The 27,120-nt window shown below is 37.1% G+C and overlaps 1 long non-coding RNA gene across 1 annotated transcript; it reads right to left on the reverse strand.

The window, feature by feature from the left end:
- Positions 1–7,152: 7,152 nt before the first annotated feature.
- Positions 7,153–26,502, reverse strand: LOC139190473 (uncharacterized). Its single transcript, XR_011574706.1, has 5 exons — positions 26,362–26,502; positions 26,115–26,253; positions 25,913–26,020; positions 25,593–25,677; positions 7,153–7,426 (listed from the first exon to the last, which is right to left on the reverse strand). It is a non-coding gene; the product is annotated as an uncharacterized lncRNA (long non-coding RNA).
- Positions 26,503–27,120: the final 618 nt, after the last annotated feature.

The following is a 27,120-nucleotide window of genomic DNA, read 5'->3' on the forward strand; positions in this document are numbered from 1 at the left end:
GTACTTCTGAGATGCCTAGGTGAGGAACAAGCACACTCAGGTGTATACGGAGCGCATCAATCTGGACCAAAGTTACATTTCCAGCTCAAAATGATGGGTTACTATTGGCCAAGCATGGTGAAAGATTGCCTGGAACATGCTAAAATGTGCTAAGCTTGCCAATTTCACGCCAACTTCATACATCAACCCGCCTGAACCATTCCACCCTACAGCTGCCTCATGGCTATTTGATACATGGGGATTGGACGTCATAAGACTAACAGATTACTTCCTCGCAGCAACAAATTACTTCTCCAAGTGGGCTAAAGCCATACCTCTAAGGGAAGTCAAGAAGGAAATTGTCATCCGTTTCATTAAGGAACATATCATCCACCGATATGGTGTGCCTCGCTACATCGCTGACAACAGAAAATAGTTCTCCAACCGACTTATGGACGAGCTCTGCGAGAAATACAAGTTCAAGCAGCATAAGTCTTCCGTGTATAATGCTTCGGCCAACGGTCTTGCGGAAGCATTCAACAAAACATTGTGCAACCTCCTAAAGAAGGTGATCGGCCGAACAAAGAGAGACTGGCATGAAAGAATAAGCGAAGCACTTTGGGCATATAGGACAACACATAGGACTCGTACCCAAGCTACGCCTTATTCTCTTGTATATGGCGTGGAAGCTATTCTACCGCTCGAGACTCAAATCCCCTCACTAAGGATGGCCATACAAGAAGGCTTGACTAATGAAGAGAATGCAAAGTTGCGCTTTCAAGAGCTGGAAGCTCAACAACATTTGGAGTGTTATCAAGCACGACTCTCCAATGCCTTTAACAAGAAAGTTCGCCCTTGTTCTTTTCAAATGGGAGATCTCATCCTTGCATTGCGTAGGCCTATCATCACAACTCACAAAACAAAAAGCAAGTTCACATCAAAGTGGGATGACCTTATGTAATACAAGAAGTCTACACTAATGGCGCATACTTAATCATGGCAAAAGACGGCTTGAAGATCGACCACATCAATGGCAGATTCTTGAAACGCTACTATCCTTAAAACAAACGGACCAAATGCTCCTTGCCTATACTAGCTGAAACTACAAACGACACCAAATGCTCCTTGCCTGTACGAGCTGAAACTGCAAACGACACCAAATGCTCCTTGCCTGTATGAGCTAAAACTGCAAACGGCACCAAATGCTTCTTGCCTGTACGAGCTGAAACTGCAAACGGCACCAAATGCTCCTTGCCTGAACGAGCTGAAACTGCAAATGGCATTAAATGATCCTTGCTCGCAGGAGCATAAACTGCGTATGACAAAAAAAAAATGTATTTGAACTACGTCATGACTTTATCCCTCATCAACCGAGGGTACGTAGGCAACTTGAAACTTCAAAACTTCAAGTACAGTCACATCATCAATAAAAAACACAAACACTTTAAAGAATAAAGAGCAAATTCAAAATGTGAATACTTTATTTCTTTAAAATGAAGGATTTGGCTACAAAACTTTATTGCAATGATCAACAACAAAGAAGGTTTAAGGAAGACATTACTAGAGAACTATGTCTCTAAAACTACGAAAATGATCCTCAAGCAGACCTTCCAAAGTCTTTAAAGTCTTTACATCGGTGGGAGACAAGGTGGGCAACTCCATAGCCATGCCTTTCTCTTGCTCTAGGCATGACATTTCCTTTTAGTACTGAGAAATTGTAGCTTTCTGCTTCGAGAGAACACATTTAAGTTGTGATGCTTCGATTCCTAACTGCTCTCGCTCCCGCTCCAACTCTTTTAAACGCACTCGGATGGAAGCTAAAGAGGTCCATGTAACTTGATAATCTTTCGAAACAGCTTGCTGAGAAGACTGGACGGGCAATTGATAAATCCATTGCTGCAAGTTGTTGAGGTCTAACATCTGGACTTAACTTCTTCAAGGAAATAACACGCAAGGAAGAGTAATCAGTAGAGGTGGCCGTAAGTTTTGCAATCTGGACCCTCAAGGGCGAGGAATCAACGTTAAGGTTGTCAATCGTAGAAACAAGCTTTAATAAATCCTCCTTAAGCAACGCAAGGTCTTCCCATGGGCACTTTGAAATCCTTTCCTCAATATAGCTTTTGACATCCATGGCCACATTAAGTCTGATGCGATGGATAAATTGCTCAGTACCATGAAGGTTCGGCCCTCTTAAAGAAACCTCAGAGCTAGCTGGCAAAGGTGTTGGATGCATGACAAGCCCTTGCATACCCTTACCTAGATGCCATAAACTACGGTAACTTGGCGGATTCAAAACGGGGTATGCACCAGGCGGATTCCCAATCTCCCCGTCTGTGGGTAAATTACCTTCAAATAGCATCTCCATATAAGAATGAATGCCTGTGTTCACCAAATCAAAAGAACAAGAAGGCCTCGCCTAAACGAGACAAAGAAAGATGTTAGAAATCAAAGCTAAAACAATGAAAGCAAAAAAAAAAAAAAAAAAAAAAGGTCACAAGAAAGAAGGAAACATGTACATCTTTCTCAAGTGACACATGACCATCAAATGGAGGAGGTCTAAACACTTCTTTCTTCTTATGATGAAAATTGACATCACTATCAGCATAAGCACTTTCAAGTGGTCGCTTGTTTATAATCTATTGACGCTGCTGCAAAGCAAGTCCATCTTCGCACGAATCAACTTTATCACCCCCATCTTCATAAGCATCCAGATGTTGAGGAGACAAGCATGGGTGCTGAGGAGCTAGAACCACAAGTCTATCTTGCAAATGAGCTGCACTCACACAGTCAAGAGGTACCAGCTGCGTAGGAATCACAGAACAACCCTCTCTCAAAGCATCATTACGTGAGTAAGGGAAATCACAAAACCAAATTGTCTACTGAAATGGTAAGGACTATATGGTTGAACGATGCATCAGTCTCCTTGCCGCAAAGAAACATACCCCGAGCGAAGACTTATAAGATAAGATAAGTCTGAGAAGTAAAGACGTTAATCATCTATGATGCCTCGCTGAGTCGAGCCAACTCTCGCTAGGTAGTCCATCCTCAAGCCTTCATAACTTTTGTACAATGCTTGCGTTTACGAATCATCGAGGCTCTTCGCATAAAGCACACCAGAATACTTCATCATCAAAGGCCCCAGCTTGACTGAAGTCAGTGAAGAAGACCTAGTTTGCCTAAATTTGACATAGAAAAATGAGTGCCAAAGTACTAACCTAACCAACCATACACATAATGGTAGGGAAGTACCGCAGCGCGATCTTCAGTGCTTGCCGAGTTCGAAACAACACTCAAGCCATAGTGAATGTTGGCTAAGACCGAAATAGCAAGGCTAAAAGATTCTCCTGCAGCCATCATGCTGGCGACTTTGAAGACTCCGGGGCGGATAAAGTTGACATCGTCTTTGGGGAAAACAAACTTACAAAGCCAACAAGCTAACAAAGCGGCTAGGTAAGATTCTTCCAAGTACTCTGATGTTATGCCAAGATCCTTAAATACCCTCAACTCGGCAGGGGTATGGCGTCCAGCTGGACCAATGACACCGGACGGATTCGAGTTTCCCTTAGGAGTGGTTGTCTTGATGCGACCACTTTTCTTCAAATGTCTCTTGTACTTCATGGCATCCCGATACCAAAATCGGATCCATGAGGAAATCTTCACGCCTGACTTACTCTGAGACTTCTGGAAAAGCTTATGGTACGCCCAAAACAAATAGTGGCAGCTTGCAGGCAACCCTCAGCTATTGCGATGAGAAAACTCCTCCGTGCTAGGAACAACCTGGTCATAAAACTTTCCTTGGATCGGCAAGCCTCCTATCTTGTGGAGATCCCAAAGTGAAATCGACATCTCCCCTTGAGACGTGTGAAGTGTATTAGTTGCTGGACACCAATGCTAAAAGAATTCACGAAGGACGGAAAGATGACGATCATAACTAAACAAAGACGCATAGACTGCATGATAAATGCCCATATTGGTAAGTACATCTTTGGAGCGGCTCAAGACATCTTCAAGCCACTCCCAGTAGAACTCGGCAAAGGTGGCTCCTCTAGTAGTCGACAACGTGATACTCCAAGTCACAGCTCCGTTGCGGATACGATCACTAAGAATCTCAAACAAAGCCGGAGAATCATCACGTGCATGGTGCGAAGAGTTCAAGATGAGAGTTCTCGATGTACACACATGTTTCTTTATATTTGGTCGACAAAAAACTGTCACCTCCCAAGATACTTCAGAAGACCACGACTTGATATGCATCGAGTTGTCTTTCGCATGAAGGGTAAGCGCCTTAGAGCCCGTCAACAACGCACAAAGCTTCAACGTTGTTCCCCTATCTTGTGAATCACCTTCATTCGCAAGCATGGTGATTGTGTTGCTCTTAAAACACTTGAAAAATACCATGGCTGCAACGGAAAAATCAGCCATAAAATTGAGCAGCACAACAAAGAAGATAGCTACAAGACAGTCCATCCAAGTAGCGACAAGAGGCATGGCGAAGTCACCACCGAGGAAAGTCATGACCAAAAGGCACTACACAGCATAAACTCACTGCAGTCTTTTGCACAACCTCACACGGTAAAAGTGAAACACTGCAACAAGCTCCAAGTAGCGGTAAAGACGAAGTCACCACCGAGGAAAGTCATGACCAAAAGGCATTACACAGCATAAACTCACTACAGCCTTTTGCACAACCCCACATGGTAAAAGTGATGCACTGCAACAAGCTCCAAGCACGGGCAAAGGAACCTTCGTCAAAACAGCAAAGAAAATCCACCAATGTAGTGAGTACTTAAAAATAAATAAATAAATAAATAAATCTAATAATAATAATAATAATAATAATAATAATAATAAATAAATAAAAAAGGAATCAAAATCAAAAGCCATGTGAACCGTGTGTGTGTGTGTGTGTGTGTGTGTGTATGCACACATGACTAGTCAAAATCAAAAGTCACGTAAACATATACATATATATATATATATGACTAGTCAAAATCGAAAGCGTGAACTCTGTGTGTGTGTGTTGATAAGTGAATTTTATATTATATATTCAACCCTATTCTTGGTATATTTTGGTTCATATTTTGGAAGAATTTTGATACTTTGAATTGTATTTTCAATACAGGACTTCCAAATTCCTCTAGAGCAAAACGTGGCCAAATGGACGAATTTTGGAGTAATTATAGTTGGAAGACGTTCGTGAGTCACTTAGCTTGATCGTATCAAAAATTAGGATTTTTCCATCAAGCGGTTATTTTCTGGTGATAAAATAAAGGAGTGATGCGCGGTGCTGGAAAATGACGTTTCTGGGCTTAAATTGCGTTTTTGGAGCCCAAGATAACCTCGGATGGTTTCGTGGCATTCTGAAGATGTCTTCAGAACGTCCTTATCTTTAAACCGACCTATCTTGGGCCAGATTTGGAGGAGATCTGAGGCTAAAACGTGGCTGGACAAGTACTTGGCAGATTCTCCTAGTTTAATTAGGCTTTTATTTGCTAAGATATTTTTATTATTTTTCTTAGTTTCCTAGTTGGAATAAGAAACATAGGTCTTAGGGTTTGTAAGGGCTGAGCAAATATATTGCTTTTGCCGTCTACAGTTTTTCTCGACGCTTATTATTATTCAACTTCAGAGACAAAGAACTTGGTTAGGGTTCTTGGAGATTTTCTACTTTAAGGTGCTTTCATTCCGTTTATTTTTAATAATATTTTCTATGATTTCAATTATGAATATGCATAACTAATTCCTTCTTGCTAGGGCGAAACCTTGAGCCTTAGCATGAATATGTAATTTTTATTTAATTGCTTATGATTGATTGCATGCACACTTTGAATTATTGATCATTGTTTTAAACATTCTAATTATCTTGATGATTGGCCCCCATTAGGATGTTTAGACAAGTAATTGGATGCAATTCGGTTGGAATATCACCGGAGGATTGAGTATTGCTTCTTGTGATTGATAATTGTAATTTCATCTAAGGCGAACATCACGTTCTTAGGGTTTGCATGGTTCTTCAAAAGGTTTTCCAAAAATTAATGAGTCTTTCATGTTCATATTGGATCTGAATATCACAGATGGATTGCATGTTAGATATACGTTCTTGCTTGAATATCATGAGGAGAATATACATTAGGAAAACCTAACCTTTGAAGTGGCATGTGTAAATCATAAGTAATTGGTAAAAATACATAGAATTTTCTAGGTAATGATTGTACCCTAGTGCCTTTATAAATTGGTATTTAAAACTCTTTTCTTCGATTATTTTAGTTTTTGTTTAAAATTCGTTTTTAATATTACCCACTCTCAAACTCTTTTCTCAAGTTTTAATTCTAAGTATTTAATTAGGAATTGTTTCTACATAAATTATCCAAATAGTCCTTGAGGAAAACGACCTTGCATGAGCATCTATACTAGAACATCCTTGTATTCTTGCAAGTATTTCATGTGATTTTGACCCTATTTGCATAGACGTTAAAAATCCTATCAAGAAATTGGCACCGCTGCCGGAGACTATTTTGGATAATTTTTTTTTAAACCTTTTTTGATTATTTTTTTATTTTTCATCAAAAAAAAAAGGAAAAAAAAATTCAAATTCTTTTAACGCTTTTGTGTTATTGCAGATTCTGTAAGCGCACACTGCATAGACAGAGGAGAGAAAATAATTTGGTTTGGGACTGTGAACTGCAAGGCACGTTCCTGCAGGAATTGTTTGCTGGTTTTGTAGACAGTAAAATCACAATGGCGTTGCAATTGCCTGCAGCAGGCAGGCCACTCAGAAAGTCATTGGCTGCCTAAGCCAATGATGTTCCTAATTGTATTGTGTATCCTGCCCAAGAAGATGGCGATTCATTTGAGATCAAGCACCATATGCTTGAAATTTTACCTACTATCCATGGGCTACCTAACGAGGATGCGAATTTACATGTTGCAAATTTCATCATGGGTTGTAAAAATATTTTGATCAGGGGTTTTTCTGCTGAGGCTATTAAGTTACGTCTTTTTCCTTTTCCTTTGAAGGATAAGGCTGAAACTTGGTTATTCACTCTACCAGTTAATAGTATTACTACTTGGCAACAATTGCATACAAGATTCCTGAACAAATATTATCCGGCATCCAAGACATTAAATTACAAGCGGGAGATTATGACATTCTCTCAAAAGCCAAACGAAGAATTTCATGAAGCATGGGAGAGATATACAGAGATGTATATAAAATCTCCACATGTTAATATTGATCCAGATACACAAATGAATATTTTCTTTGATGGGCTTAATCCTACATCTAAAAGCCACGTTAATGCATCAGTTGGGGGTTCATTGTCAAATAAATCTACAAGAGAGGCGTTTGAATTATTTGATACGATGGCTACAGAATCTCAACAGTGGGCAGCAGAACATTCACATAAAAGGGGCATTTCTGAGTTCTCAACAGGTTCTCCTAATATGTCTGCACAAATGGAAAAAATGGAGAAGAAAATTGATGCCAAGTTTGATATTATTCTACAACAGATAGCAAATTCTACACAGCAGTAGCTGTTGGAAATGTGCCCTAAAACCAATCATATGATGATACTTTCCGGACATTTCACATGTTAAACTAATATAGTTTAATTTAAAGGGCAAAGATTATTGTTTGATGCCGTCTCAAAAAAATGTTATATGCTTAAACGATAAGTCCAAGGAATATGTAATTGGGAGAATGCAATCTAAAGAAGTTAGATTCATGAGACCATTCTTTTTTGTATACATATACTAAACGTTCCTGGTCATAGGATTGCCAATTGGGCATTGACAGTCCGTTAAGATCAGTACGTGTTATGTCTTCTCTTAGGGAGAGTGACTGGTCTCGAGTCATTGGTGTGACTGACACCAGGACAAGTAATAGGTTCTCAATAGAGTTCAATGAACGCGATCAATAAGGAGTTCTCATTAGGTTCTCCACCTTTTCTGATTAGCTTGGGTAACCATGACATACTGCTAGGTGTCACTCATGGTTTGAATGTTAATTAATCAAACGAATAACTTCGTTATAGACCTCGGGTTAGTTTTGGGCCGCAAGGCCCAATGAGATTTGAATGTCAAGCCCATTAACTCAAGTTGTATGACAACTTGAAACCACAAAGGGCTTGAAAGCCCAATGAACCTTAATGGCCGGCCATATAGAGGGGTAGTGAACTTGGCTTAATTGCAAGTTCCCACTCCATTGTGAGGTGGTATAAAGACAACTTTACAGCCATTTCATCCTTAGGGTTTTTTTTTTTTTTGAGAAAAAATGAGAACACAAGCTCCCTTTTCTCTCTAAGAGGCAGGCCACCCTAGAGAATTTTAGCTAGCAATCTTGCTTCCTCTAGGTCACTCATCTCTTCTTCAAGTCCTACCTTGGTGTGGAGACTTAGAGGTTCTCAACTTTGGGAACTTGGAGAATCCTTTCAACCATCCTCATCCAAGAAATCCATGCAGCTAAGAAGCAAGGAATGAAGGCCCTCTCCTTGGGTGATTAGCCTTTGCTTATGCAAAGAGGAATCAACTAAGGTATAAGATTTATCAACTCACTTTGTTCTTGAGTTAAGTCTTGGTTCACCCTTCTACTAGGCTTTGAATTTCATGGGTAATGTTTTGTTTTTGAGTGCATACAAGCATGATTCCGCCTTTAATTGTTAATTGCATGCCATAGATGTTGCTCAAATGAACATGTTTTTCACAAAATTTCCTTCAAGTGGTATCAAGAGCCTAGGTCTAGTAGTTGGTGAATCCTTTTGGGTTTTGTATTTTCATAGTTTATGATTTGAATGTTGTAATTGTTACAAGCTTTATTCTTGCTTCTTTGAATGTAAATTTTGTTAGAAAATTTGCCATCTCAAATGTTGTAGATGTAGTTCATATGAGCATGAATTTTGGAGCTAAAATTTGGTGCCATGTTTTTGGGGAAATTCGGCCAAATCCAAAGGGTGGATTTTTGGGTTCATGTTTGTCTTGTTAAAAGTGTTTTAAAGTGACATTAGGAACCCCTAAGTACCCTAGTATGGTAATATGTTATTTCCCTTTAGTTTGAGAGTTTTTGGGGTGTCTTTGGGTGAAAAATGTTCATGTAGCTTTTATGAGTTTTCATGGATGTTCTTCATTGTTCTTGTTACGTTCTTGGCAAGAACAAAAAGGTTGGGAATTTTGATTCAAAGTTTTGGTTGATTACATAAAGTCTTTGTTTTAATTATGGATGGTGTAACTTTTCAATCACAAGATTTTTTTTTTTTTTTGAAAGAGTGATTGAAAGTTGAAAATGTGTTTGATGTTTTTGTACATGATTGGTACTTCTCTTACACATCCATACCTACTTTTTCAAACCAACCCATCACCTTTCACTTTGTTGAAAAAATTTCAAAAGTTTTATGACAAAACTCTCACCAAAACCGGCCACCCCTAAAGTAGGGTACTTTTGGGGCTTTTATGCAATTACATAAAGTTTTGATACTTTTGTGTATTTGTACTTTGACCCGAAAATTTACTTTTTTACGTACAGACCCAAAATCACTAAAGGACAACTTGTTTTGCTCCTTTAATGAAGTTTTTGAATTTGTTGAAATTTTTGGGTTCTAGTTGTAATTACATGAAATAGTGGACTTTTGTGTTTTTACAAAGGGACCTCAAAAGTTTATGTTTTGCAATATAGCCCAATGGTTGAGGTTATTGCTTTTCGGCCCACATTAGTTGAGAACAAAATAGTTTTGTATCTTTAAATGAGAATTGGATTTTCATTTCATTTTAGCTCCATTTAAATCAATTCTACGGATACAAAAACCAAATGAAAATGTTGCATTCAAGTTTAATTAGTTAAAGCGTTAATTAATTAAAGAAAGGGTGATTATGAACCTAAGCCTACGATAATTGAGCTATGTGAAAGGCCGTCTCAAATTTGTTTGAACCATGGGAATGTGTAGATTAGATTTTGGTTGTAATTTGATATGATCAAGTGTTGTAAAAGAGCATAAGCTCTTCTTTAAAGTAATTTGTTTTGATCAAATGTTGTAACAGAGCATAAGCTCTTCTTTACTTTGAAGTACTCCTTTCTTGTTTTATTTGATATCCATGAAATTGGAGTAGTTGGGTCCAACGCCCAATAGGAAAAACAATCCTTAATATGATTAAACGCGTAACTAAAATCAATCACCATCCCTAGACCGAGATCCAACACTAGGCTCATGTTGGATCTAATCAAAGGTCCATAGTCATCCTAAGGCCCTAAGGCAACTATATAGTCCATCAATGAATGCAAACCTTATGTTAGTAGTACCATATACTCTTGCTTTAAAAACCGTTTTACAAGCATAGTGGGAATATCATATACAACTAAATCAATCACATGGACTAAAAGTTGTAATAGGACCAAATTGTTTTAATAAGATTAAAATGCATGCTTATATGTGATGAGACCTAAAACCCTCAACCAAACCATTATTAAGTTGATAAGCGTGAGAGTGCTTTGAACCCTATTTCGTGGACTTCCACCGTGGTAGGCTCTGATCGTTTATGACTCGTACACCGACTTCACCTTATCATGGGGGAGTACAAAGTGCATGCGTACACTCAGGAGGAGTTCTATATGCATACATGATGTTGTGAAGGTAGGCAACGAGAATGATCAACATCATATCATTGTGAGGTTGTTCTTGAACCCCTACTCGAACTTGCATGGTGGGAATGACTTAACTAAGTGCAATGGAGCCAACATCATATCATTGTGAGGCTTCATTCTCTAAAGGCCAAATAAGATGGGTACTTGCAAGAGATGCAAATGTGTAAGCGTACTGTCTCATTATTATTGATGCTAGCCAACATCATATCATTGTGAGGTGGGCTTGGTAATGATGAGTCTCCCATACCCTACTAAGAGTTTCCTCTAAAACTCTCGAATTCCGATGAGGGATATGGAATTTGCCAAAAATAGTGGGTGGTGCTATTTGATTTAAAGACCCGGATCAAATGGCTTAAAATCAATCAATTTATATTCGTTATGTATTTATTTACCAATATATTTGCAAACGCTATCCAAAACTTGACAAAGAAAAAGCCGAAAGCTTTAGTTTTTGGACTTATTACTACAATCCCATAGATTGTCTTTAATGGCTTGTATATGTACCTAAATAGTCTCATCCTCACAATCTTCCTATTGATAATGTATCATTGGAAGAACATGTTAGATAAGTCTATCATAAAGAGGAGAACACTTTTAATGTCATAATTCTTCAATTACAAATTGTTGTATGAAGAAGTAACAGTTGCTTTGAACAACCCTTAGTTAACGCAAACATTAGTGCTCGTTTCTTTGTTACATGAACAAGGAACTTGAGAAGTAAGCACAAGGGCATGGACACTTTATGTGCCATGATTCTTCACTTACAAATTGTTGCATGAAGAAATGAGAGTTGCCTTGAACAACTCTTGAAAGTTTGTAATTGTGTTTAGAACATAATGGTTGGTTGACAAAAATAGTCCATCAACATGGACTTATGATGATTTTGAATCATTGAGTGTCGAAGTGTTAAACCACTTCTAGAGATGGAAACTAGGGAAGGACTTCACTTTCCTGTCCCTATCCAAATGGTTCACTAACTTTATTGTAAACTATATAGTGAACAATAACCACACGCTCTCCAAATTGTTTGATGTATATAAGACAATTGAAATATGTTTCAAGAGAGATAATGGGAGTTTAGGGACCATGACGATTGTAGTCAAAGGAGAAGTCAAATGAAGAAGGCAAAATAACTCCAAGGGAACAAACTTTCTTTATGAAAGGATGGACATTGGAAGGGGTATTTGCAAGAAATGTCTTGCAAGTGTCAAGAACACACATTTCGAAGGTGTTGTAAATTGTTCTTGAATAGTTCAAAATAGTTGGTTCTTCTACTTGAATGCTTGATTCCGTATTAGTAACTATGTTTTACAATCGTTGTAAAAGTGTGGCTAATAAGAAGTAGAAGATAAATGAGAGAAGAAAAAGTACTTCACATTCAGAACGTGAATCAAATGTAGATCTCTGCGAAAGCAGGTAGTACTTACTTCCTCATATGAACTACCAAACAAAATGGAAAAACAAAGATTGCCTTTACTTTCCAATTGAATAAAAGAACTTAATTCCGTATGAGAAATGGATAAATGTTTTGTTTGACAAAACATTGTTCTTTATTAATGAATGATTAGATTATTGTAATCTAATTGATTATCTCTATAGTAGAGATGATATGGTAGTGTTAACTGTTTAGAATATAACGATGCTTAAAACCCAAAAGGTTGGAAGGTAGTGACTAATCCCAACTGAGTTGTGATACCTCTAAAACATAAATTATGAGTTGGTCATAGATGGATGCTTTGGATCATTAGATCCGGATCCAATGCCTTCTTGTTAAAATTGTATAGAGGCAAAATGTTTGAATCTTTATTCTTTTGGAAAGGAAGAAAGAATCACAAAGTTGTTGAGGTTAATTCACTTAGATGTTAGTGGCACTTGTCCACAACATAATACTACTCATGTTGTATGACATTCACTGAAGATCGCTCTCGGTTGGACTATCGTTTATTTTGAATAAACACAAGTCCGAATACTTTTTAAAGGGTTTCAAAGAATTCAAGAACGTAAGTTGATGAGTAAGACGTGTAAAGTATTTATCTCCTTAGATTTGATCCAAGGAAAGGAAACACTTTAGAACAGTTTCCTTGAAAGATATCAAGGAAAGAAGCATCATAAGGTAATGCATTTCTCCATTAGGAGAAGAACGAATTTGAATAAGATTTAGTTTGTTGGATGTTATCAATTACCCATATTTAGGATATATACTTCTAAGACAATATGATTGTCAATTAGAAGATCTTCCAAAATTTTCATGACTCCATAGGATGTAGTTGGAAAAAAAGATAAGTCTTAATCTTGTTAAGATTTGGGGTTGTGTGCTAATAAGCAATATTTGTTTGAGACTTATCTTGTGGATATCCTTAAATTAACCTTTGGATATCACTTCTATAAACCAACTAACAAATGTTGTTTTGTTGGGTAGGTCATTGTAATCCTGCAATATGATTTGCCTAGGCGCAAATGAACGAGAGATAGAACTCAAAGAATGGGTTCTTTGAGACACAAGATGATAATCAACAAATATAACAACCTAGTTCCTACACCACAAGCTCCAAGGTATTCGAGAAGGATTTTTAAACTGTCTCAGTTGAATGGTTTGAACTTTATGACTATGTCATAGAGTTACACCTCTTAATTCGAAAGGAATAAGAATGAAAATCCTTAAGACTACATTGAGTGTATATACGACATATACTCAAGGAAATGGCAAAGTACCATTTGACCCGAAATAATGAAACCTTTATAGCTAATTGGTAGCTTAAGGTGACTACAATCAAAGAGAATGGTTGACTTGGAAGAAACCATCTTCGACATAGTCTTGGTTTCAATTAATTCGAAGATTGGTAGCTACAACTAAATGGTGATTCAATGTTTGGACATAATATGGGTTTCCGAAACCATTATTAAGATAGTCTTGATAATATATGTCTGAAACTATGAATCACAAGACATGTAAGTTGTAGAGATCCATCCATCATGAATCTTAGCAAGCAAGTGGGAGCTGTAAGCATCTTATGAGAGAAGGATCAAATAGTTTGATTTCTCATAAATATGTAAATGAATCTTTTGTTTACTAGATTTACAAAAGATTAGTGGGAGTTAATCATGTTCCTAAATTTGAATATATATATATATATATATATATGTACATATATGATATATTAATTTTGCAAAATGAAAAGAATACTTCTTCGTTAAAGTTATGACTTTAAACATTCTATAACGATAGAATGTATATGGGAGACATAGTCTATAAACATGGGATGGAAATCTATAATGATAGATTTCAGGATATAATTGGATTATATCAAGCCCTAATGATAGACAAAAGATGCTAGAAAGTTTCTCATATGATGATAAACTTTAATCAGAAGGACAACTCTAGTGAGACTAGGAAGTTGCTCTTCTCAAAGGGAACATACCCTTTTGACTCCTAAAGAAACATAATGCATAAATAGAATCCTTTATGCATACGCAGAAAGGTGATTTACGTATTTCATAATGTATGCAAAACATTGATATGAGTTGTACCTAGAACGGTACAAGACAATATCAATGCATGCCCAGGATCAGAACCATGGCAACTATCAAGTGAGTCCTTAAGTATTTAAGAAATACTAAGGGTATATATTCCTCAAAGAATGAGGAAGAATTAGAGTAACATAATGGAAGCGTAAATGCATTAGATTATGAATCTAATCCATCATTGGATGTTGCTTCATTATGAACGAAGAGATTATCATATATCTTTTTATTATGACTAAAGAGATATTTGGATGGAAACATTAAAAGTAATGACTTTAGTGTGTTCCATTGTGAATGCAAAATATATTGCCATATAGAAGCTTACAACGATGTTGTTTGGATGGGAAAGTTCATTTATGAATTTCTATTCAGTTCCAACCAGAAAGTGTCTCCAGTGTACCGACACTATGACACTAATAGGGCGATAGCTCAAGCCAAGGAATCAAGGTCTTATCATGATCCAAACTCAAATGACAGACTAAACCACATCATTAAGAATCATGTATAATGGAGACGTCATTATTATCAAGGTTGCTTCTATGGATAACATATAGATATCCATTGTCCAGTCCTACTACTCAACCATTTTTGAAATGACTATAGAAGAGGTATCATCACTGATGACCAAGCTAATTGGCTCTAGCGCAGGTGGGAGATTGTTGGAAATGTGCCCTAAAACCAATCATATGATGATACTTTACGGATGTTTCACATGTTAAACTAATATAGTTTAATATAAAGGGCAAAGATTATTGTTTGAAGCCGTCTCATATAAATGTTATACGCTTAAACAATAAGTCGAAGGAATATGTAATTGGGAGAATGTGATCTAAAGAAGTTAAATTCATGCGACCATTCTCTTTCGTATACATATCCTAAACGTTCCTGATTATAGGATTGCCAATTGGGCATTGATAGTCCGTTAAGATCCGTACGTGCTATGTCTTCTCTTAGGGAGAGTGACTGGTCTCGAGTCATTGGTGTGACTGACACCAAGACAAGTATGTAGGTGCTCAATAGAGAATGAGTCCACTGAACACGATCAACAAGGAGTTCTCATACTCATGTCACATGAGAACTCATGGTTGGGATAATGCAAAGTAGTCATTTGACCTGAGGCATCATAGTTGTCTTATGGTTAGGTCCTTGATCTTTGACTATGTCAAAGTCACTCCGTCAGAAAGTGTCAACGGCATAGTTGGGGTTAAGCCACTTAGGCATGGAGGCAAGTGAATGTGCAACAAGGGATTTCTAACCTTTAAACCGTTTGAGGGAGAATACTCTATAATATGATTAAGAAGCTCTGGCCAGAGTATGAATGAGATTTAGGAAATTGTTCCAAATCACATTCAAGGTAATCATATAAGTAAGTGAATCACATTGGATAGTAGACATGAATAAACTATCAAACCAAACAATGTGGTTAAGAGTATTGTATTAGAGAAAGACCGTATTGCATTGTAATCCTAAACTGAATAGGTTCTCCACCTCTTCTGATTAGCTTGGGTAACCATGACATACAGCTAGGTGTCACTCATGGTTTGTGGAAGCCCTAAACGTGTATAACCACTAAAGGGAGAATTGAAAGTAAGTTTCAATTCACAATCGATTTGAAAGAGTTCTAATCGCCCACTGCCTTGCTAAAATGAACCTAATGGATCGTACACCGTGTAAGGTAGAGATTGAAGAAACAACGGAGATGAGTAAGGATAATTAAATGGTTTCATTATTTATGGCAAGGATTAATTAATATGTTAATTAATCAAACGAATAAAGTTCGTTAAAGACCTCGGGTTAGTTTTGGGCCTCAAGGCCCAATGGGCTTCGAACGTCAAGCCCATTGACTTAAGTTGTATGACAACTTAATGACTAATAATTCACAAAGGCCCAAACAGCCCAATAAAACCCTATGGCAGGCCATATTGATAAAGGAGTGGGTTTTGGACTTATTACAAGTTTCCCACTCCAATGAAGGTAGGTATAAATGTGACTCTATAGCCTTTTCTTCATTAGGGTTTCTTTTGGAGAAAAGATGAGAACAAAATGAATGATTAGATTATTGTAATCTAATTGATTTTCTCTATAGTAGAGATGATATGGATGAATGTTTCCGTCACTATGAGAGATGGATGAATGTTTTGTTTGACAAAACATTGTTCTTTATTAATGAATGATTAGATTATTGTAATCTAATTGATTATCTCTATAGTAGAGATGATATGGTAGTGTTAACTGTTTAGAATATAACGATGCTTAAAACCCAAAAGGTTGCAAGGTAGTGACTAATCCCAACTGAGTTGTGATACCTCTAAAACATAAATTACGAGTTGGTCATAGATGGATGCTTTGGATCGTTAGATCCGGATCCAATGCCTTCTTGTTAAAATTGTATAGAGGCAAAATGTTTGAATCTTTATTCTTTTGGAAAGGAAGAAAGAATCACAAAGTTGTTGAGGTTAATTCACTTAGATGTTAGTGGCACTTGTCCACAACATAATACTACTCATGTTGTATGACATTCACCGAAGATCGCTCTCGGTTGGACTATCATTTATTTTGAATAAACACAAGTCCGAATACTTTGCAAAAGGTTTCAAAGAATTCAAGAAATGTAAGTTGATGAGTAAGATGTCTAAAGTATTTACCTCCTTAGATTTGATCCAAGGAAAGGTAACACTTTAGAACAGTTTCCTTGAAAGATATCAAGGAAATAAGCATCATAAGATAATGGATTTCTCCATTAAGAGAAGAACGAACTCAACTAAGATTTAGTTCGTTGGATGTTATCAATTACCCATATATAAGATATACACTTCTAAGACAATATGATTGTCAATTAGAAGATCTTCCAAAATTTTCATGACTCCATAGGATGTAGTTGGAAAGAAAGATAAGTCTTAATCGTGTTAAGATTTGGGGTTGTGTGCTAATAAGCAATATTTGTTTGAGAATTATCTTGTGGATATCCTTAAATTAACCTTTGAATATCACTTCTATAAACCAACTAACAAATGTTGTTTTGTTGGGTAGTTCATTGTAATCCTACAATATGATTTGCCTAAGCGCAAATGAACGAGAGATAGAACTCAAAGAATGGGTTCTTTGAGAGACAAGATAATCAACAAATATAACAACCTAGTTCCTACACCACAACTCCAAGGTAGTCAAGAAGGATTTATAAACCGTCTCAGTTGAATGGTTTGAACTTTATGACTATATCATAGAGTTACACCTCTTAATTCGAAAGCAATAAGAATGAAAATCCTTATGACTACATTGAGTGTACATACGACATATACTCAAGGAAATGGTAAAGTACCATTTGACCCGAAATAGTGAAACCTTTAATAGCTAATTGGTAGCTTAAGATGACTACAATCAAAGAGATTGGTTGACTTGGAAGAAACCATCTTTGACGTAGTCTTGGTTTCAATTAATTCAAAGATTGGTAGCTACAACTAAATGGTGATTCAATGTTTGGACATAATATGGGTTTTCGAAACCATTATTAAGATAGTCTTGATAATATATGTCTAAAACTATGAATCACAAGACATGTAAGTTGTAGAGATCCATCCATCATGAATCTTAGCAAGCTAGTGGGAGCTATAAGCGTCTTATGAGAGAAAGATCAAATCGTTTGATTTCTCATAAAGATGTAAATGAATCTTTTGTTTACTAGGTTTACAAAAGATTAGTGGGAGTTAATCATGTTCCTAAATTTGAATATATACACATATGATATATTAATTCTGGAAATGAAATGAATACTTCTTCGTTAAAGTTATGACTTTAAACATTCTGTAACGATAGAACGTATATGGGAGACATAGTCTATAAACATGGGATGGAAATCTATAATGATAGATTTCAAGATATAATTGGATTATATCAAGCCCTAATGATAGACAAAAAGATGCTAGGAAGTTTTCATATGATGATAAACTTCAATCAGAAGAACAACTCTAGTGAGACTAGGAGGTAGGTCTTCTCGAAGGGAACGTACCCTTTGACTCCCAAAGAAATAATGTGTAAATAAAATCCATTATGTATATGCAGAAAGGTGATTTATGTATTTCATATTGTATGAAAAACATTGATATGAGTTGTACCAAGATCGGTACAAGACGATATCAATGCAAGCCCAAGATTAGAACCATGGCAACTATCAAGTGAATCCTTAAGTATTTGAGAAATAATAAAGGATGGATTCCTCAAGAATGAGGAAGAATTAGAGTAACGTAATGGAAGCGTAAATGTATTAGATTATGAATCTAATCCATCGTTAGATGTTTCTTCATTATGAATGAAAAGATAATCAGATATCTCTTTATTATGACTAAAGAGATATTTGGATGGAAACATTAAAAGTAATGACTTTAGTGTGAATGCAAAATATATTGCCATATAGAAGCTTACAACAATGTTGTTTGGATGAGAAAGTTCATTCATGAACTCTCTATTCGGTTCCAACCAGAAAGTGTCTCTAGTGTACCGACATTACAACACTAATGGGGCGATAGCTCAACCTAGGGAATCAAGGTCTCATCATGATCCGAACTCAAATGACAGACTAAACCACATGATTAAGAATCATGTATAATGGTGACATCGTTATTCTCAAGGTTGCTTCTATAGGTAACATATAGATATCCATTGTCTAGGCCTACTACTCAGCCATTTTTGAAATGACTACAGAAGAGATATCATCATTGATAACCAAGCTGATTGGCTCTAGTGCAAGTGGGAGATTGTTGGAAATGTGCCCTAAAACCAATCATATGGTGATACTTTACAGACATTTCACATATTAAACTAATATAGTTTAATTTAAGGGGCAAAGAATATTGTTTGAAGCCGTCTCATATAAATGTTATACACTTAAACGATAATTCCAATGAATATGTAATTGGGAGAGTGCGATCTAAAGAAGTTAAATTCATGAGACCATTCTTTTTCGTATACATATCCTAAACGTTCCTGATCATAGGATTGCCAATTAGGCATTGACAGTCCGTTAAGATCAGTACGTGTTATGTCTTCTCTTAGGGAGAGTGACTGGTTTCGAGTCATTGGTGTGACTGACACCAAGACAAGTACGTAGGTGCTCAATAGAGAATGAGTTCACTAAACGCGATCAACAAGGAGTTCTCATACTCATGTTTCATGAGAACTCATGGTTGGGATAATGCAAAGTAGTCCTTTGACCTGAGGCATCATAGTTGTCTTGTGGTTAGGTCCTTGATCTTTGACTATGTCAAAGTCACTCCATCTGAGGTTGTCCACGACATAGTTGGGGTTAAGCCACTTAGCCATGGAGGCAAGTGAATGCGCAACAAGGGATCTCTAACCTTCAAACTGTTTGAGGGAGAATACTCTATGATATGATTAAGAATCTCTGGCCAGAGGATGAATGAGATTTATGAAGTCATTCCAAATCACATTCAAGGTAATCATATAAGTAAATGAATCACATTTGATAGTAGACATGAATAAACTATCAAACCAAACAATGTGGTCAAGAGTATTGTATTAGAGAAATACCGTATTGTATTGTAATCCTAAACTGAATAGGTTCTCCACCTCTTCTGATTAGCTTGGGTAACCATGACATATTGTTAGGTGTCACTTATGGTTTGTGGAAGCCCTAAACGTGTATAATCACTAAGGGGAGAATTGAAAGTAAGTTTCAATTCACAATCGATTTGAAAGAGTTCTAATCGTCCACTGCCTCGGTAAAAGGAACCTAATGGATCGTACACCGTGTAAGATAGAGATTGAAGAAGCAATAGAGATGAGTAAGGATAATTAAATGGTTCAATTATTTATGGCTAGGATTAATTAATATGTTAATTAATCAAACGAATATGTTCGTTATAGACCTCGGGTTAGTTTTGGGCCGCAAGGCCCAATGGGATTTGAATGTCAAGCCCATTAACTCAAGTTGTATGACAACTTGAAACCACAAAGGGCTTGAAAGCCCAATGAACCCTTAATGGCCGGCCATATAAACAGGGGTAGTGAACTTGGCTTAATTGCAAGTTTGCCACTCCATTGTGAGGTGGTATAAAGGCAACTTTATAGCCATTTCATCCTTAGGGTTATGTTTTTTTTTTTTTAGAGAAAAGATGAGAACACAAGCTCCCTTTTCTCTCTAACAGGCCGGCCACCCTAGAGGATTTTAGCTAGCAATCTTACTTCATCTAGGTCACTCATCTCTTCTTCAAGTCCTACCTTGGTGTGGAGACTTAGAGGTTCTCAAATTTGGGAACTTGGAGAATCCTTTCAACCATCCTCATCCAAGAAATCCATGGAGCTAAGAAGCAAGGAATGAAGGCCCTCTCCTTGGATGATTAGCTTATGCAAAGAGGAATCAACAAAGGTATAAAATCTCTCAACTCACTTTGTCCTTGAGTTGACTCTTGGTTCACATAACTACTAGGCTTTGAATTTCATGGTAATGTTTTGTTTTTGAGTGCATACAAGCATGATTCCGCCTTTAATTGTTAATTGCATGCCATAGATATTGCTCAATGAACATGTTTTTCACAAAATTTCCTTCAGCAACCACCTGCAGCAACAGTTTGCACTATCTGTAGCATGGCTACACACAACATATTGGGCTGTCCACATGAAGAATCTTACCCAAAGCTTATGGAGCAACATGTTAATATGATGAATAGTTATCAAAGGCCTAGGAATGATGCATAAGCAACTCATTACAATCATCCTAATTTCAAATAGGGTGATAATCAGAATAATTCAAAACCATTCCGGCATGTACAAAAACCTTTTGTGCCACCAAAACCATCCTTGGAAGATCAACTTTCTAAACTAGCAGCTACAACACAAGCATTCATGGAAGGCAGCAATAAAACAATTCAAAATGTTGAAGCATCAATTAAAAGTTTGGAGCAACAATTTGGGTAGCTAGCTACACAGATTTCAGACAGAGAAAAAGGCAAATTTCCTAGTCAAACAATGCCTAATCCAAGAGGACATGAAGACTGCAATGTTGTTCGGACTTTACGGTGTGGAAAAAGTTATGACAATCGTGTAAACTATACTGAACAAAATCTGCCTGCAGTGCCAATTTCTGCAAAATCTGAAATACCAGCAGCAGAACTTGACGAATTTGCAGAAAAACAGAATCTCCACAGTACAGAAACAGTCCCAAAATAGATTTCTCAGCATGTTTATGATCCCCCACTGCCTTACCCTGAACATGTAATTCCTAAAGCAAGAGATCAGCAACTCAAAGATTTTATGCAGACATTATCCAAGGTTCAAATCAACATTTCATTACTAGATGCAATAAAAAAAATTCCATCATATGCCAAATTTCTAAAAGAGGTTTGCAGCAGCAAAAAAAAGCTTGCGGATCTGGAAAAAGTTGTTTTGACAGAACAGTGCAGTGCAGTTTTGCTACAGAAACTACCACCTAAGAAAAAAGATCTAGGGAGCTTTAATATTTCTTGTACTATTGGAAATTCTGATTTTAAAAGTGCTTTAATTGATTTGGGTGCGAGTATTAATTTGATGCCTTTTTCTATTTTCCAGCGATTGGGACAAGGAGATTTAAAGCCTACATAAATTATACTTCAACTAGCTGACCGTTCAATCACTTATCCAAGAGGTGTTATTAAAGATCTTATTATTAAGGTTGATAATCTTTATCTACCGGCGGTTTTGCGATTTTAGACATGGATGAAGACCTTCAAACATCTATTATTTTAGGGAGGCCATTTATGGCAACAACTAGGACTTTAATTGATGTGGAAGCTAGAACACTAACTTTACGAGTTCAAGACCAATCTGTGGTATTTAATTTGTTTGAGGCAGCAAAACATCCTGCTGAACAGCAAGAATGTATATGCATTGATGTGTTAGACAGTATGGTTCAAGATAGTTTTTATGCCAGTTCAAATATAGATCAGTTGTTGCACGTTTTACAAGGGGAAATTGGGACAGATTCCGAAGATGAAGGTGTTCTTGAGTACATTCACGCATTGGACAGTCTGCCCACACAGTTGCCAAGGTTTAGAAATGTTTACGAGAGCTTAGGGGAGCCAAAACAGCCTCTTAAGCCGTCCAGACAGCAGCCACCAAAATTGGAGCTGAAGCCTTTACCCGAACATTTAAAATATGCACATTTAAGAGCTGCACAAACGCTGCCAGTTATAGTTGCAGCTGATTTAACTCCCACAGAGGAAGATAAATTGCTTCGTGTTTTAAGGAAATATCAAGATGCACTGGGATGGACAATTGCCGACATCAAGGTATTAGCCCAGCAATTTGTATGCACATAATTTTAATAGAAGACTACATGAAGCCAACAGTTGATGCTTAACGCCGCCTGAACCCAATTATGAAAGAGGTGGTCAGAACAGAGGTTATGAAATTACTTGATGCAGGTATGATTTATCCTGTTTCAGACAGTAAATGGGTAAGTCCTATGCAAGTTGTTCCTAAACGTACTGGCATTACAGTAGTTAAAAATGACAACAATGAGCTTATTCCTATGTGCTTAACTATAGGCTGGCGTGTGTGTGTGGATTATAGGAAGCCAAATGCAGGTACAAGAAAAGATCATTTTCCTCTACTGTTTACTGACCAAATGTTAGAAAGATTGGCTGGCAGGGCTTTTTATTGTTTCTTGGATGGCTATTCTAGGTACAATCAGATCCTAATTGCACTAGAGGATCAAGAGAAGACAACATTTACATGTCCATTTGGGACATTTGCCTATTGGAGGATGCCATTTGGGTTATGCAATGCACCTGCCACTTTTCAGCGTTGTATGATGAGTATCTTTTTTGGCTTGGTTGAAGAATTGTGGAAGTTTTTATGGATGATTTTTCTGTGTTTGGAGATTTATTTGATCAGTGCCTACATAATTTGTCATTAGTTCTTTGTCAAGAAACAAATTTAGTGCTGAATTGGGAAAAGTGTCATTTTATGGTGAAACAGGGAATTGTTTTGGGTCATTCAATTTCTAGCAAAGGCATTGAAGTTGACAAAGCTAAAATTGATGTGATTGCAAAGTTGCCACCCCCTACATCAGTAAAAGGTGTTAGATCATTTTTGGGACATGCAAGATTTTATCGTCGGTTCATCAAGGATTTCTCCAAGATTAACTGACCTTTGTGCAATTTATTGGCTAAAGATGCACCATTTAATTTCGATGAGGCTTGCTTAGAAGCGTTCAACAAGTTGAAATCACTTCTAACTTCGACACTCATCATTACTGCACCAGATTGGGGTTTACCATTTGAATTAATGTGTCATGCTTCAAATTATGCTGTTGGGGCAGTTTTAGGACAGCGGAAAGACAAACTTCCCCATGTCATTTATTATGCAAGTCGTACACTCAATGATACACAGCTTAACTATGCTATCACAGAGAAGGAATTGTTGGCAGTTGTATTTGCCTTAGAGAAGTTTCGGTCTTATTTGGTTGGGGCTAAGATAATTGTTTATACTGGTCATGCTGCATTAAAATACTTGTTGTCTAAGAAGGATGCAAAGCCTAGGTTAATTCGTTGGGTTCTTTTACTTCAACAATTTGACCTCGAGATTAAAGACAAGAAGGGCAGTAAAAATGTGGTAGATGACCATTTATCCAGATTAATTATTCCAGTAGCTAAGGAGGCAGATTCTCTACCATTGAGTGAGAGTTTTCCAGATGAGCAGTTCTTTGCTACCCAAATTAATACACCTTGGTTTGCTGACATTGTTGATTATTTGGCTACGGGTGTTGTGCATCCCGATTTTTCATTTCAGCAGAAAAAGAAGTTTTTGTCTGATGTCAAACATTATTTCTGGGATGAACCATACTTATATAAGTATTGTCCAGACCAAATTATTCGCAGGTGCATTCCTAAGGTTGAACAAGATAGTGTTTTACGTTTTTCTCATCAATATGCATGTGGGGGACATTTTGGACAGAAAATGACAGCAGAGAATAATCTGTAAAGTGGGTTGTTTTGGCCTACATTATTTAAAGATGCAAATAATTGGTGCAAAGCTTGTGACAAGTGTCAAAGAGTCGGCAACCAATCCAAAAGGAATGAGATGCCCCAGCAAAGTATTATAATTGTTAAGTTATTTGATGTTTGGGGTATTGATTTCATGGGACCATTCCCATCATCTCATGGGAATCAGTACATTTTAGTTGATGTGGACTATGTTTCTAAATCGGTCAAGGATTAGTACCACTGAAATTCCTCCAGGGGATTATATTTCCACGTTTTGGAATTCCACATGTGATTCTTAGTGATGGGGGAAGCATTTTATTAATAAACAGTTTGAAGCTTTATTAGCAAAGTATAGGATTACTCATCGCGTGGCTACACCCTATCATCCACAAATATTTGGTCAAGTAGAAGTTTCAAACAGAGAATTAAAGCAGATTTTGGAGAAAACAGTTGGCTCTACACGTAGGGATTGGAGTTTAAAATTAAATGACTCGCTGTGGGCTTACATGACAGCTTTTAAAACCCCAATTGGGATGTCGCCATTTAGACTTGTGTATAGGAAAGCATGTCATTTACCTATGGAACTAGAGCACAAGGCGTTTTGGGCTATTAAAGAGCTAAATTTTGCATATGATTCAGCTGGGGAGAAGCGTAAGTTGGAGCTCAATGAGCTCTATGAGATTCGTAATGATGCATATGAAAGTTCAAAAATCTACACAGACAAGACTAAGGCAATTCATGACAGTAAAATTCTTCGCAGGGAATTTTACACAAGGCAAAAGGTGTTGTTTTTCAATTCCCAATTAAAGTTGTTTCCAGGCAAACTTAACTCATGTTGGACAGGGCCCTATGTGGTCACTAAAGTTTATTCGCATGGGGCTGTGGAGATAAAAAATGAGGTCACAAGTCATGAATTCAAGGTCAATGGTCACATGCTCAAACCATACTTGGAATCACCCTATGATACAGCACGCAAGTCATTAACTTTGAGGGATCTAGTGACTTAACCACCAGATTTCTGCAACGTCTAGCTACAGACTTTAAATAAAGCGTTTATTGGGAGGTAACCCAATTTTCTAACTTTTTCTTTACTTTGTTTCATTTTTCTTTCATTACTTTCAATTTCTAGCTGCATTTAAATTCCTAGGCTGCATTTCGTGTTAATTAAAAATACAGAAAAAAAACAAAAAACAAAAAATCAATAAATCAATACATCAATAAATAAATAACAATTAAAAAAATCAAACAAAAAAAATCACATAACAAAAATTTATTTGCTTTTACTTGTTTTATTTTCGTTTACCAATAGTCTCTTCTACATTTTATCTCTTACTTCAACACCTGATTTCTATGCAGCCCCCAAACAAGACAAACAAGACTTAATGCACAGAGAGATCATTTTAGACGGAATCATGTATCCAGTAGCAGATCTACATGAATACCAACCCTATATGTCATACACAAGCAAGGATGTGATTTTATACCTCTCTATTTTGCTAAGCGGCCATTCTTCAGTGTAAGCTAATAGTTTTGTCATCACGTTGCCTTTGCTGATCTGGAGTATTTTCCCTGCAACAGAACAATCAAGTGTATGAGTTCTCGTGGAAACAGGTGTATCAGTTTAGGGGTTGATTGATTCTTTGTCCTCAACACGTTTCGAGTCCACATGGGCATAGATATGTTTTGGGGTGATCAGGTTTCAATACGTTTATCATGGGGAGAAGATAATACATGCATGCTGCTTTACTCATTTACACAAAGTTTCTTTATCCAACATGGGTCCAGCGGAGATGGGTGTTTATACCTTTTCGATCCACGGTCGCGTTGACTTAGAGATTTGCTTTGCCCTTTTGTCGACTACATTTACAACTTGTGCACTCTTTTTCTCGAATTTCCACTCGATTCGAGTCACCTACAGGCACAGAGAGATAGAGATTTGGGTTATGCAATGACATTGAACTATCCTTGGCCATACAGAGCTCAACATTTCACAACAGGAGTTTTACCTTTCTTATGCTCAGATCTGTGGGTCTAAGACGCTTTGCTTCTGTTTCTACTTTGCAGATAGCATATCCATGAGCAGTCTACACACATTTTAACTCACAAAAATCTGGTGTATTGTTGCCTCTCTCTTTTGTTGTGGATCTGAGTACTCTCGCAGAAACAAAGGCATGCATGCATTAGATGCTGTTTTTTTTTTCCATGAAAATAAGCTCAATGGAACTAAATGACTACAAGGAACCTTTTTTTTACCTTTAGAATTTCAGGATTCACGACCGAGCTCCAGTGCAGATGCTGACTCCCATTTACGGGACAAATAGAAATGAAAGGGCTACGAGTGTTGAGCGCAATGAGCGTCTCTTGGGATTTTCTAGAGAGAGAGAAGGAAACCTTGAAAATGAATGTGTTCTTTTAGTGAATGTGTTTTTTTCATTGTGGAGAGAAATAATGGCTGAAAGCAATGCATGTGTTCTGTTCGTTTCTAAAATAAAAAAAATGAAAATGAGAAGCACTTCAGGTATCCAAAGCTTTGATGACAAATAAAGCCGTTTGGCTCTGGTTTTGATGACAAATGAAGCGCTCTGGGCTCGAGGAAGTGCAACAAGGAATCCAAGGTGTGGTAAACAATCAGCTAGGGTTATGATGTACTTGTGTGCATGCGTGTGTATCACTGCTGCAGCTAATTAGGCTGCTATTGGTTTGCATGCCATTTTCATCTAGGCCCAATGTTTGTTTTCCAAGGTTTTGGGGTGCTATGTGTTTGCATGCCAATTTTTTTAAGCATTTCTTTGATGCTTTCGTGTTCCCGGTTCGACCCCACCCCAGGTGTGTCCACCTCCATTCCCGTTATTTTATTTGTCTTGGTGTATCCTTTTATTGTTTGTTCTGCTTTGTCTTTTGTTTCCTTTTCTATTTGTAGTTTTCGTTTTCTCCCTCATTCCTAGTTACGGCCATTTGGCCCATTTTGCTACCATTTCACTTGGACGCCTAATCAATCAAATTGTTGTGCAA

Source organism: Malus domestica, chromosome 13 (assembly GCF_042453785.1).
Source record: "Malus domestica chromosome 13, GDT2T_hap1".
Lineage (NCBI taxonomy): Eukaryota > Viridiplantae > Streptophyta > Magnoliopsida > Rosales > Rosaceae > Malus > Malus domestica.